Source organism: Theropithecus gelada, chromosome 7b (genome assembly GCF_003255815.1).
Source record: "Theropithecus gelada isolate Dixy chromosome 7b, Tgel_1.0, whole genome shotgun sequence".
Taxonomy (NCBI): Eukaryota; Metazoa; Chordata; class Mammalia; order Primates; family Cercopithecidae; genus Theropithecus; species Theropithecus gelada.
The window spans coordinates 5192984-5208060 of NC_037675.1; the positions used below are offsets into that span (position 1 = coordinate 5192984).

The 15077-nt window shown below is 43.6% G+C and overlaps 1 pseudogene; it reads right to left on the bottom strand.

The window, feature by feature from the left end:
• Window positions 1–7648: 7648 nt before the first annotated feature.
• Window positions 7649–14693, bottom strand: LOC112629155 (annotated as a pseudogene).
• Between the last annotated feature and the right edge of the window lie 384 nt (window positions 14694–15077).

The window sequence follows — 15077 nt, forward strand, 5'->3', positions numbered from 1 at the left end:
CTCAGCTCACTGCAAGCTCCGCCTCCCGGGTTCACGCCATTCTCCTGCCTCAGCCTCCCGAGTAGCTGGGACCACAGGCGCCCGCCACTTCGCCCGGCTAGTTTTTTGTATTTTTTAGTAGAGACGGGGTTTCACCTTGTTAGCCAGGATGGTCTCGATCTCCTGACCTCGTGATCCGCCCGTCTCGGCCTCCCAAAGTGCTGGGATTACAGGCTTGAGCCACCGCGCCCGGCGCTTAGCTGATTCTTTTAGATTATTTTAGTATCTCTCTCTCTCTCTTTTTTTGAGATGGAGTTTTGCTCTTGTTGCCCAGGCTGGAGTGCAATGGCACAATCTCGGCTCACTGCAACTTCTGCCTCCCAGGTTCAAGCGATTCTCCTGCTTCATCCTTCTGAGTAGCTGGGATTACAGGCATGAGCCACCACGCCCAGCTAATTTTGTATTTTTAGTAGAGATGGGGTTTCTCCATGTTGGTCAGGCTGGTCTCGAACTCCCGATCTCAGGTGACCTACCCATCTCAGCCTCCCAAAGTGCTGGGATTACAGGCGTGAGCCACCACACATGGCCTATTTTGTATATCTTATCGTTCTGATTTGTATTGTTCCCAATTATTTTTCCTTACTAAATGGTTTCATTTTCTCGTTTACCCTTTCAAATCTTTCAAGTTTTCTGGTTTCCTTTCACATATCCTTAATTATCTGTTTTTATTATATTTTCCTTTAATTAAAAACACTGGCCAGGCACAGTGGCTCACACCTATAATCTTTGGGAGGCTGAGGTGGAAGGATCACTCAAGCCCAGGAATTGGAGACCAGCCTGGGTAACATAGCTAGATCCCGTCTCTATAAAATATCAATTAGCTGGACATGGTGGCATGTGCCTGTAGTCTCAGTTACTCAGGAGGCTGAGGCAAGAGGGTCACCTGAGCCCAGGAGGGTAAGGCTGCAGTGAACCATGATCTTGCCACTGCACTCTAGCCTGGATGACAGAGTGAGACCTTGTCTCAAAACAAACAAACAAACAAAAGTCATTTTTTCTGACTAGAAAATTTTGTAGTAATCTATTTTTATTTCTAATGTTTGAAAAATATAGGAAAAGGTAAAAAACAAATTAAAATATAGGGATAACAACCACTGTTGTTTTATTCCATTCTCTTCGATTATTTTTTTCTTTCTTTTTTTTTTTTTGAGACCGAATCTCGCTCTGTCGCTCAGGCTCAAGTGCAGTGGCGTGATGCTAGCTCACTGCAAGCTCCGCCTCCCGGGTTCATGCCATTCTCCTGCCTCAGCGTCCCAAGAAGCTGGGACTACAGGTGCCCACCACCTCACCTGGCTAATTTTTTGTATTTTTAGTAGAGACAGGGTTTTACTGTGTTAGCCAGGATGGTCTCGACCTCCTGACCTTGTGATCCGCTCGCCTCGGCCTCCCAAAGTGCTGGGATTACAGGAGTGAGCCACTGTGCCCAGCTGACTATTTTTTTCTACACATAAACACAGACATTACTTTAACACCTTGTCTGCAATATGTTGTACATAGTTTTCTGTGATTCGATGTTTGTAGAAAAAACTTTTGTTTGTTTCTTTTTGAGAGAGTCTCGCTCAGTCACCTAGACTGGAGTGCAGCAGTGCAATCTCTGCTCACTTCAACCTCTGCCTCCCAGATTCAAGCGAATCTTGTTCCCCAGCCACCCAAGTACCTGGGACTACAGGTGTGTGCCACCACACCTGGCTAATTTTTGTATTTGTAGTAGAGACAGAGTTTCGCCATGTTGGCCAGGCTGGTCTTGAACTCCTGACCTCAAGTGATCTGCCCACCTCAGCCTCCCAAAGTGCTGGGATTATAGGTGTGAGCCACTGCACCTGGCCGGAAAAAAAAATTATTTATTTATTTATTTGTTTGTTTATTTATTTTGAGATGGAGTCTCACACTGTCTCCCGGGCTGGAGTGCAATGGCACCATCTCAGCTCACATGATTCTCCTGCCTCAGCCTCCGGAGTAGCTGGGATTACAGCACACACCACTACACCCAGTTAATTTTTTGTATTTTTAGTAGAGGCGGAGTTTCACCATGTTGGCCAGGCTGGTCTTGAACTTCTGACCTCATGATCCCCCTTGGCCTCCCAAGGTGCTAGGATTACAGGCGTGAGCCACCACACCCGGCCAAAAACTTTATTTTAAAAAATAAAGTTGCGTGTGTTTTCTATGGAAACTGCAAACAATACTGATGGGCGTACAGCAAACAGGGAAAATATTTCCTCCATCACACACACACCTGGTTCCTGGGAAAATAAGCCCCAAAGTAACTAACCACTATGAACTAGAGTCTATCCTCCAAATCCACAGATTCTGTATCCATGGATTCAGCTAACACTGGATCAAAAATATTCGGATCAGAGCACTTTACAAGGCAAAAGCGGCAGATCGCTTGAGACCAGGAGTTTGAGACCAACCTGGGCAACATAATGGGAACCCATCTTCACAAAAAATACAAAAAATTAGCCAGGTGTGGTGGTGTGTGCCTGTAGTCCCATCTACTTGGGAGGCTAAGGTGGGAGGATCACTTGAGTCTGGGAGGTTGAGTCTGTGTTGAACTGTAACTGTGCCACTGCACTCCAGCCTGGGTGATAGAATGAGACCCTGTCTCAAAAAAAAAAACTATACAGATATATATACAGTTATATATAGTTATATAACTAAATATAACTATATATAATTATATATGTACTTCAGAAAAAAGAAAAACAATATAATTTTTAAAATGTAAAAATACAGTATAACAACTATTTACATAACATTTACATTGTATTAGATATAAGTAATCTAGAGATTATTCAAATTATATGGCAGGATGTGCATAGGTTATATGCAAATAAGGGACTTGAGTATCTGAGAAAGAGGATTTTGGTATCCATGGAGGTCCTGAACCAATTCCCCAAGGACACTGAGGGACGGCTGACTGTATGTAGCATATATCCTTCTAGACCGAAAATGTATTTTCATGTATGTTTTAAACACTAATTATATTAGACACATTGTTCTACCTTTTGCTTTTTCACTTAACAACACATGATGAGCATCTTTCTGGTTTTTTGTTATTGTTTTTTCGTTTTCTTACTATATGATGAGCATCTTTCCATGTTGGCCCTGTGCAGGATGGAGGTGGAGTTTCGAAGGGACCACAGCTAGGATGAGGCTTTGGCCCTGAGCCATGCAACCTTGGAAGGCTGCCCTTGCCAGTCTCCAGAAAGGTTCCCATAGGAGTCCATGCACGTGGATCAGCAACCAGATGAGGATCAAAGCACAATTCATTTCATTATTAGCTGAGCAAATGCCTCACACCAGAGAGGCCTGGATTTGAGAACCAGCACAAAATGTGCCCCCTCCTGACACTTCCATCTTGTTTCGGTTCCATTTGACTGCAGTTAGTGCACAGGAGGCCGGCAGGCTGGCGTGTTAGAAAGTGGTTTCTTCAGGCCGGATGTGGTGGCTTACGCCTGTAATCCCAGCACTTTGGGAGGCCAAGGCAGGCAGATGGAGTTTGAGACCAGTATGGGCAACATGGAGAAATCCCGTCTCTACTAAAAATAGAAAAATTTGCCAGGCGTGGTGGTGGAGGCCTATTGTCCCAGCTACTCGGGAGGCTGAGGCAGGAGGCTCACCTGAGTCTGGGGCACAGAGGAGGTTGCAGTGAGCCTGGATTGCACCACACTACTGCACTCCAGCCTGCAGCCTGGGCCACAGAGCAAGACCTTGTCTCAGGAAAAAAAAAAAAAAGGTGCTTTCTCCAGTTTCCTGGTTCTCCGTAGAAGTGCTAGGGCAGCCAGCCAGTCCATGGGGTGGAACTCTGCCTGGGAAGGGGTTTTCTGAGACTCTTTGATTGCATTGTAATGATGATAACAACTAACTTAAATAGTTATGTGCCAGGCACAGTTCTAAGTATGCTTAGAATATACTCATAAGAGCTCTGGACGGCAGATACTTTCATAATAGCATTTTAGTACAATAGTGTGGAACAGAGGAGAAAATGGAAACGCAGAGTGGTTAAGTAACTTGTCAGAGCCATGTTCTGTAGTCCCAGCTACTCAAGAGGCTAAGGTGGGAGGATCACTTGAGGCCAGGAGTTTGAGGTTGTAGTGTGCTATGATTGCACCTATGCAGAGCTACTGTGCTCCTTCCTGGGCAACATAAAGGGGATCCTGTCTCAAAAATTAAAAATTAAAAAAAAAATTGAAAAGAACAAAGGTCACACAGCTAACTAGCAAACGTGGAACCTGGATCGGAACCTAGGCAGTTTAAAAATCTGTTCTTTGTGTTTTTGTTGTTATTGTGGTTGAAACAGGGACTTGCTCTGTCGCCTAAGCTGAAGGGCAAAGATGTAATCACAGCTCACTACAGCCTCGACCACAGGAGCCCAAGCAATCGTCCCACCTCAACCTCCTAAGCAGCTGGGATTACAGGAATGTGCCACCATGCCTGGCTAATTATTGTATTTTTTGTAGAAATGGGGTCTTGCTATGTTGCCGAGATTATTCTTGAACTCCTGGCCTCAAGCTGTCCTCCCACCTTAGCCTTCCTTAGTGCTGAGTTTACAGATGTAAGCCACCGCACCAGGCCTGTAGTGTCTTTTATTATAAAGTGATGACTGGGCATTGCCTGTTGCAGTGGCGCTGCGACCACGTGTACATGCATTTTCATTTTTCTTCTTGGTGAGGAGGCCCTGGGCAGTCTGAGCTTGCAGGCCTGGCCATGTCTAACAGAGCCTCCCCTCTGGACTCCGGGATAGAAGCTGGATTGGAGCACTGAGTCTGGGCTAAGCCTGGGAATCTGGCTAGCCTCAAGGTAAGGGAACTTGCAGCTGATCAGCAGTTCCCAGTGTGAAGGGAGGTGAGGCAAGGCCAGGCTTGCCCCAAGGCAGCCTGGGAGCTGCTGGAACAACAGGGCGAACAGGGCAGGGCAGCCTAGGGAACATCGGGCACGGGGCGTGTCCAACACAGTGACCCCGCCCGCTGCCAAACAGGACCCAATTAACGCTTAGCAACTCCTTCTCCTCCAGGCTTAGAGCATGTGGGAGGAAGGGGCAGAGAGGCCCTCCCGACAGGTGGAAGGGCGTGCACCAGTAATGCGTTCTTTTAAATTACTGCACGTCGCTCAGTCGGAAGGGTTAACCTACTCATGAACATTTAAGTTTCCTTCCCTGCCCTTTAAAAAATATTAGCAAAGCTGCTGGGAGTCAGCCCTCCTACCCTCGACAAAGCTTTCCCTATTTCTAAGTCTTCATTTATGTCCTTCAGTAAAGTTGTATCGTTTTTGTCATATAGGCAGGCCACAGTTTTTGTTAAATTTATCCTAGGTATTTTACAACAGTTATTATTGTAAACTTTTTGCATGCACATATATTTATATTTTTATATTGTCAAATCTGTTACTTTGTGCCTGCCAACTTTGTTACCAGGCTTAGAAAGGGCTTCTCCACTCCAAGATTATGGAACTATTTGCTTATATTTTCTTTTAAAACTTTCATGTTTTTACTTAAAATACATACAAGTTTTTTGTTTGCTTTTAAGGAATGTGGGGGCTTTTCTTAGCATCTGGTATGAGATGGAGCTCAACTTTCTCTTCCAAATGGTTAGCCAATTGAACCAACAAAATGTATCGAACTACCCATCTTTTCTCCATTGATTCAAAATCCCCCCTTTATCACACATCAAATTCTTATATCTATTGAATCTCTTTCTCAGTTTTCTATTCTGTTCTATCGATCTGTTGGCTTATTCCTGGGTCGATACTGCAAAATGACTTTATTTCTTATTAGAAAAGCAATAAAGGCTTATTACAGAAAGATCAGAAATATATAGACACTAAAAAAACAAACAAAAACACTCGTGCTTGCATCCAGGGATTACTCCATTTTACCTGGATGTTTATCACTCCAGATCATTTAATTTATATAAATGTGTAGAAATAAGTACATTCATAGAGTAAAATTGAGATCACACCATATAAATGGTTTTGTAAACTTTTTTCATTTCATGATACTTCAGGAATATGTTTCCTTGCCAGCAAATAGTCTTCTTTTTAAAACTTCTCAATTGTAAGATATAACATGCATACAGAAAAGTACACAAAATAAACACATTTAGTTCAATGATTTATCACAAAGCAAACACCCATATAACCACTACTCAAGTCGAGAAGGACAACATTGTCAGCACCCTGGAAGCCCATCCTCTGTGCTCTGTGCTCTCTCTCTTGTTTCTCATTTTGTTTTATTTATTTATTTATTTAGTTTTTTGAGACAGGGTCTCACTCTGTTGTCGAGGCCGGAGTACAGTGGCATGATTGTGGCTCACTGCAGCCTCAACCTCCCAGGCTCAAGTGATCCTCCCACCTCAGCCTCTCAAGTAGCTGGGACTACAGGTGTGTGCCACCACACCTGGCTAATTTATATATATATATTTTGTAGAGACGGGGATCTCACCATGTTTCCCAGGCTGGTCTTGAACTCCTGGGCTCAAGCAATTCTCCCACCTTGGCGTCCCAAAGTGCTAGGATTACAGGTGTGAGCCACCACACCTGGCTTTGTCTATATCTCTTGGTGTACATATGTAAATGCTTCTACTGGTTGTGTACCTGGGAGTGGAATAGCCAGGTTATAAGGTTTGCCTATGTTCAGTTTTCATAGATACCAAAAATAGTTTTCTAAAATGATTGTATCCTTCTACCAGCTGTGTAAGAGAATTCCAGTTGTTAATTCTTGATATTGTCAAGAATTTTAATTTTAGCCATTCTGATGATGTCTTATTGTGGTTTTATCTTATTTTTTATGCATAGGTAAAATACTTTTTGTTTAAAAAGATGGCTCCCCCCACCAATTTTAAACTTTTTTTTTTCCCCTTCCCAAATTACCTAATGACTTGATAGCCTGATGCCTAATAAACAAAATCCAAGGTGGCCGTGTGGATTTCTACTTGGTAGCCTCAATACCGTTCGTGCAACCCAGCATTCACACATGTGTAATGAGTTTATTCAAAAGTAGTCTGTTCTGGCCTGGGCATGTAGTTCACACCTGTAATCCCAGCACTTTGGGGGGCTGAGGCAGGCGGATTACAAGGTCAAGAGATCGAGACCATCCTGGCCAACATGGTGAAACCCTGTCTCTACTAAAAATAATAAAATTAACCGAACATGGTGGCATGTGCCTGTAGTCCCAGCCACTTGGGAGGCTGAGGCAGGAGAATTGCTTGAACCTGGGAGGCAGAGGTTGCAGGAAGCTAAGATCGCGTCACTACACTCCAGCCTGGCCACGGACTAAGAATCTGTCTAAAAAATAAAAAAGTCTGTTCTGTTTCTTCCTCTTTTGTGATGGGGGCTCAGAACTAGGGGTCCGGGCCATGTGGTCTGCAATCCAGAGGAACCCCTTTCCTACCCTCCCACCCCAGAGCTAGGTCTTCTGTCTTTTGTTAATTTTTCTTGTTGCTGACACTTGTTTAATTTTGTTTTTGTACAGATGGGGTCTCCTGATGTTGCCCAGGCTGGTTTCGAACTCCTGGACTCAAGAGATCCTCCCGCCTTGGCCTCTTAAACTGCTGGGATTAGAAACATGAACCACCTTGCCTGGCTTGGCCCCTGTTTAAGGCTGTCTGAAGGGCTAAGGCCTGTGGAGCCTTTTTGCGTGACTGCTGGGGGACAGATTTACAGAGATCTGTGAGTCTATTCTGATCTTGTTCTGTTTGGTCAGGAGCAGGAGCCAGTGTGTTTTCACTGATTGGGTGGAACCCGGAACCCCCAGGGTCTTTTAAGTTGTTTTCATCTGATTCTTGGTTCTTTTGGGAAGAGGCAAGCTGATTGAAGTTTCCTTCTACCTTGGGATGCAGCGGTGCATTGAGCTGAGTTTCAAAAGATGACGGCGGCTGCATTACTCCTAAAAGTCCACCCACCTTTACATGGAGAATCTTCCTGGTAACAGCTCCATAGCAGAGTCCTGTAGCAGTGCACATCCACCACTGTCCCTGATACATTCCTGCTGTGCTGGAGCTGCACATCTGGACGCTGACATCTGCAATTTTGAGGGGCTTCTAGTGCTCTCACGATCACCACATTCACAAGTCCAAATTGGTCTCCCCCGACATACTTAAGACAAACCCCTGGAAGCCAGGCCTCTGTCCCAGAATTCTGGATCTACCATGATTTTACAAACTAAGTATCAGGAGGTATTGACTCTGCTTCTCCTTTGGTGACATCTTCAACAAAGGACATAGAGGGCACACTGATGTTTGGGCTATCAGAGTCACAATAGGCACCAACTGCTGCTTGTAGGTTCCAGTTGGTCGTGTCCAGGAAGAAGGTGCCCTCAGCAGAGTTGAGCTGGAAGCCACGCAGCCTCTGGAACTCAGAGATGAGCACGTCCTTGTTGGTGGTGCCCAAGCAGCCAAACTTCTGCACCAGCCCTGGGTCCAGGCCCACTCAGCCACTCACTCGCACTCGTACTCTCTGCTTCCCCAGCACCACCACGCAGCCTCTGGCTTCTTATTGTGGCTTTTAGTACATATGTGGCTTAGTACACATTTCCATCACCACTGTCAATATTGAGTACTTTTCACTTGCTTATTGACCATTTAGAGATTCTCATTTTGCAATACAGTTGATGCTCTGAACCCACAGATCCAAACAACTGCAGATTGGAAATATTCAGAAAAAATAAAAAATAAAAATGACAATACAACAATAAAAAATAATACAAATAAAAACAATACAGTATAACAACTATTTACATAGCATTTACATTGTACTAGGTATTATAAGTAATCTAGAGATAATTTCATGTATGTGGGAGGATGTGTGTAGGTTATATGCAAATACTATATCATTTTATATAAGGGACTTGAGCGTCTGTGGATTTTGACACCCAACGGGTCCTGGAACCAATCCCTGGCAGATATCAAGGAATGATTGTACTTATTCAAGTCTTTTTTTTTTTTTTTTTTTTTGAGACGGAGTCTCGCTCTGTCGCCCAGGCTGGAGTGCAGTGGCCGGATCTCGGCTCACGGTACGCTCCGCCTCCCGAGTTCACGCCATTCTCCTGCCTCAGCCTCCCGAGTAGCTGGGACTACAGGCGCCCGCCACCTCGCCCAGCTAGTTTTTTGTATTTTTTAGTAGAGATGGGGTTTCACCGTGTTAGCCAGGATGGTCTCGATCTCCTGACCTCGTGATCCACCTGTCTCGGCCTCCCAAAGTGCTGGGATTACAGGCTTGAGCCACCACGCCCGGCCTATTCAAGTCTTTTTTTTTTCTTTTGATATGAGGTTGTCTTTATGTTTTCTTATTAACATTTAAATTTCTTTATTTTTTGGCTGGGCACAGTGGCTCACACCTGTAATCCCAGCACTTTGGGAGGCCGAGGCGGGTGGATCATCTGAGGTCAGGAGTTCGAGATCAGCCTGACCAATATGGTGAAACCCTGTCTCTACTAAAAATATGAAAATTAGCCAGGCATGGTGGCAGTCGCCTGTAATCCCAGCTACTCTGGAGGCTGAGGCAGGAGGATTGCTTGAACCTGGGAGGCAGAGGTTGCAGTGAGCCAAGACTTCACCACTGCACTCCAGCCTGGGTGACAGAGTGAGACTCCATCTCAAATAAATAAATAAATAAATAAAGTTCTTCATTTTTATTTTTTATTATTGTTTTTTGAGATAGGGTCTCACTCTGCCAGCCAGTCTGGAGTGCGGTGGTGCAATTATGGCTCACAGCAGCCTTGACCTCTTGGGTTCAAGCAATCCTCCCACCTCAGCCTCCCAAGTACTACATGTACACCACCACACCTGGCTAATTTTGGTATTTTTTGTAAAGACAGGGTCTTGCCATGTGGCCTAGGCTTGAAGTTCTTTATGTTTTCTGAATATGCGTTCTGTTTTGATTATAGGTGTTGCAAATATCTTCTATTCTGTGGTTTGCTTTCGTACTCATTTTAAAACAGCCTTATTAAGATATCATTCACATGCCATGCAATTCACTCATGTAAGTATACAACTCAGTGGCTTTCAGTATATTCACTGTTACGTAACCATTACCATGATCAATTTTAGAATGTTTTCATCACCTCCAAAACAAACCCCACACTCGTTAATCATCACCCACCCCCGAACCACCCATTACTTCCAGGCCTAGGCAAACACGAGTCTACTTTCTGGCTCTATAGATTTGCCTATTTTATTTCGTTTTATTTTATTTCATAGACAAGGTCTCCCTCTGTCACCAGGCTGGAGTGTAGTGGCATGATCATGGCTCACGGCAGTCTCCTGGGCTCAAGTGATCCTCTCACCCGAGCCTCCCAAGAAGCTGGGACTACAGGTGTGCACCACCATACTCAGTTAATTTTTTTTTTTTTAATTTTTGCAGAGGTGGGGTCTCTCAATGTTGCTCAGGCTGGCCTCAAACTCCTGGCCTCAAGTGATCCTCCTGCCTTGGCATCCCAAAGTGCTAGGATTATAAGCATGAGCCACGGCTCCAGCCTCTTTCCAGCTCCTCATTAGGACACACACTGTTACTGTAAACCTTATGAGCCTTGGAAAGACAGTTTTTTTGGGAAGTGGGGAGGGAAGGTGTATCCATAGCAATCATGGGGATTGTTATGTCATGGGGAGTATGTGCTCTTCATTTCACTAAGTACTATCAGCCTTCTCTCCAGACGGCTGCACCACTTTGCACTTACACCAGCAGGACCTGAGGCTCTCCACCATATTTGCCAGAACTTGATAGCATATGACTTCTGATTTTAGTGAAGTGGTATCTGTTGTTTTGATTTGCATTGTTCTCATTACTGGTGAGATGAAACCTCCCTTCAAATCCTCACTAGCCAGGTATGTTTCCCGTTCAGTGAGTTGTCTATGAAATCCTTTGTCCATTTAAAAACTGAGTTTTCTGGCCAGGAGCAGTGGCTCACACCTGTAATCCTCGCACTTTGGGAGGCTGAGACAGGTGGATCATCTGAGGTCAGGAGTTCGAAACCAGCCTGGCCAACATGATGAAACCCTGTCTCAACTAAAAATACAAAAAATTAGCCAGGCGTGGTGGCGGGCACTTGTAATCCCAGCTACTAGGGAGGTTGAGGCAGGAGAATTGCTAAACCCGGGAGGCAGACGTTGCAGTGAGCTGAGACTGCACCACTGCACTTTAGCCTGGGCAACAGAGTGAGACTCTGTCTCAAAAAAAAAAAAAAAAAAAATTGGGTTTCCTTTTCTTCTCTTGCTGATTTGCAGGAGTTCTTGAATGTTCCAGCTGTGACTCTCTTCTTGGCTTTGCACAAGTTTCTCCCAGGCTGTCACTAGTCTGCTTGCCCTGTCTATGGGGCACTCTATTGAACTAGAGTGTTTTCAATGCTTAAATCTATTGATTTTTTTAAAAATGCCCTTCTGCATTTAAAAAAAATCTTGTTTAAGAGATCCTCCCTACCCCCAAGGTTGTAATAGTGAGCAACTACGTTTTCTCCTAGTAATTTTGACCCCGGAACCTTTCTTCATATTCTCTGGACCCCAGGGTCTGTCATTAGCAAACTCCCCTGCATCTCCAGCCCTTGCTTTGGATACTCCCTTCACCTTCACCTTCTTGCTCTAAAAGAACCCCAAGTCTCCCTGTGGGCGCGGCTCCTGTGGCAGTCCTCTCAAATGGCTGCGGCCTTTTCTGTCATGCCCTTGAACCCAGGACTACTGACTGCACTCTACAGTACCTTGAGGTCAATTAGGAAAAGGTGTCTCTTCTGGTTGGCTGACTCCCAAGCACAACGGCGGTGAGCGGAACATGGACTGTATTTCTGGCCCTCTCTCTGGGGCCCCCTGTGAAGGGTACATCCCTGACTGTGTACCCACCTGTGCCTCTGGTCTGAGGACTGGGTTAGACACCCTACTTCCCTCCACACAGGGTTCCTTCCACTCCCCCACCACCCAACACACACACACACATACACACACACACACACACACACACCCTGCTCATCTGAAACACATAAGATCAAGGCCAGGCTCGGTGGCTCATGCCTGTAATCCCAGCACTTTGGGAGGCCGAGGTGGGCTGATCACCTGAGGTCAGGAGTTCGAGACCAGCCTGGCCAACATGGTGAAACCCTGTCTCTACTAAAAATGCAAAAATTAGTCGGGCGTGGTGGTGGGCGCCTGTAATCCCAGCTACTCGGGAGGCTGAGGCAGGAGAATCCCTTGAACCCAGGAGGCTTAGGTTGCAGTGAGCTGAGATTGTGCCACTGCACTCCAACCTGGGCAACAGAGTGAAATTCTGTCTCAAAAAAAAAAAAACAAAACAAAAAGGATCAGGCTAACTACTCATTTCCTCTTCTTATTACCATCTACCATCCTCAAAGTACCCTTACTCATTGAAATATTTAGCACCTCCTGTTTCTATCTCCCTCTTTCTCCCTCCCACTTCTCCAGTGTTAATCTTGGTGATTTCACTTCCCATGTAGATAAAACATTCAACATGCTGGCTTCTTAGTTCTTTGCCTTTTTTACTTCCAAGGATTTCTCCCTCCGCTTCCACTTTAACCATTTTCTCCTGTGGTTTTTATCCCAGTCCTTGTCATCTTTTCCTTAAAAGACTTTTTTAGGCTCTGCACTCTCTGTAAAACTCATATTGTATTATAAATTTATATTAAAAATTATAGGCCTATACAATTTTCTGCTTAAACTTTCTGGGTAAGATTTTAAAGAATAATATTTCTTGAATTACTATTGATAATAATATTAATGTATTATATTTTAATATTTATTTAATTTTATTTTTTTACAATCACATGCTTTGGGGATTTTGAAGAAAAACAATACTGAATTTAAAAATTTATCTGTTTATCCAAAGACTTGTGAATAATTGAGGTTCAACAGAATATTATCTGTGATAAAAAATAAATAATTTAATAGATAAATTAAATGTGTACTTTAAACTTTTAAAAAAATGCATCCATATCTAGGTATAAAACCTAAAAAGCAAAGGGAAAATTTTGTCCATATCTCAAAAGTGTATATTTTTATATATTCCAACCTGTTTTACTCATATAAAACTCCATCTACCAATAGGCATTTTCTCCTATGTTTCCCTAATGGTATATTAAGACTTTTATTTTTTCCTTTTAAAATAACTAGTATTGTGTTAAATGATGCTAACAATGAAAAGGATCTAGACCTAGACACTGTAAATCAGTTCCAAGATATTTGAGCCTAAAAGAAAATGAAAAAGAATTTATGGCTACTGCGCAATCCCTACATGAACTCTATTTTTGTCTAATTGTAAAATACACTGATTCTTTCTCGAACTCAAAATGTTATTAGTTACTAGTAAAATAAGTAATGTATTATAGGTTTGGATCTTTTTTTTTTTTTTTTTTGAGACGGAGTCTCCCTCTGTCGCCCAGGCTGGAGTGCAGTGGCCGGATCTCAGCTCACTGCAAGCTCCGCCTCCCGGGTTTACGCCATTCTCCTGCCTCAGCCTCCCGAGTAGCTGGGACTACAGGCGCCCGCCACCTCGCCTGGCTAGTTTTTTGTATTTTTTAGTGGAGACGGGGTTTCACCGTGTTAGCCAGGATGGTCTTGATCTCCTGACCTTGTGATCCGCCCGTCTCGGCCTCCCAAAGTGCTGGGATTACAGGCTTGAGCCACCGCGCCCGGCCTAGGTTTGGATCTTATAATTTTGCCATGTGAAAGTGTAATTGTGTTTTAAAATTAAGGTTGTTAAAGCGCTAAATAAGATAATAATTTAATATACTTTGCTATAACAATCTCTCTTATACATATGTGTGTACATGTCTGTTTGTTTTATATCTATAGAAAGAACTAACTTTACATTTTTATTTCTAATTTTTGGAACCTTTTATTTTTAAATTTATGTCATAAACCACATTCATTTACAAAGTTTCACATCCCATGTTACGTATGTGTGATTGTGTACACATAGAAGAGGTGTACAGGAATAAGTGGAGCAGGACTAAAAAGAAACAACAAACAATGAACAGAAAAGCTCTGATAGTTCAGAAGTGGGGGAAAGATGAATGTGAAGTTTATTCAGTTTTTAATTGAGAAGGAGTCTCACTCTGTCACCCAGGGCTGGCATGCAGTGGTGCAATCTCAGCTCACTACAACCTCCACCTCCCAGGTTCAAGTGATTCTATTGCCTCTGCCTCCCGAGTAGCTGGGATTACAGGCATGAGCCACTGCACCCAGCCTGATATGGTTTGGCTGTGTCTCCACCCAGTTCACATCTTGAATTGTAACTCCCACAATTCCCACGTATTGTGGGAGGAACCTGGTGGGAGGTAATTGAATCATGGGGGCAGGTCTTTCCCGTGCTATTCTCGTGATAGTGAATAGGTCTCATGAGATCTGATGGTTTTAAAAATGGGAGTTTCCCTGCACAAACTCTCTCTTTGCCTGCTGCCATCCACGTAAGACGTGACTTGCTCTTCCTTGCCTTCTGCCATAATTGTGAGACTTCCCCAGCCACATGGAACTGTAAATCCACTAAACCTCTTTCTTTTATAAATTGCCTAATCCCAGGTATGCCTGTATCAGCAGCGTGAAAACAGACTAATACACAGCCCAACAAGAATTCTTACGTTTGAATCTTGCACATTTAACCAACATTGAACCAGAGACAGGCTGATCCAAACTCATCCACGACTCTTGTACAGTATGGCCCATGTTTTCCACCGTGTCATAAAGGAGATAGGTAAAGGAGATTTCTTTTCAGGTTAGCAACTAGACTTGTCTGCCAAGTAAGGACTAGTAGCCAAAAACTTCTTCCAAGTATAAATTGTAGGTTATTGGAACACTATCACCTTCAAACTGAAAATAAACTCAAGCACTTGGATCAAGCTACACAAGTGTTTCCTCAGCAGAATCAGGAATTATTACAAATACCTAGCACCAAGTAGAGATATGCATTAGAAGGCTACCCAGGACAGTTATAATATTACATTTCATTATGAACTCACCAGTTCTGTTATCAGGGATGCTATTATGTTTTATTTCAGGATAAAACAAACAAGTAACTACAGTTATAATCAAGAGTTTTAGTTAAGTCTT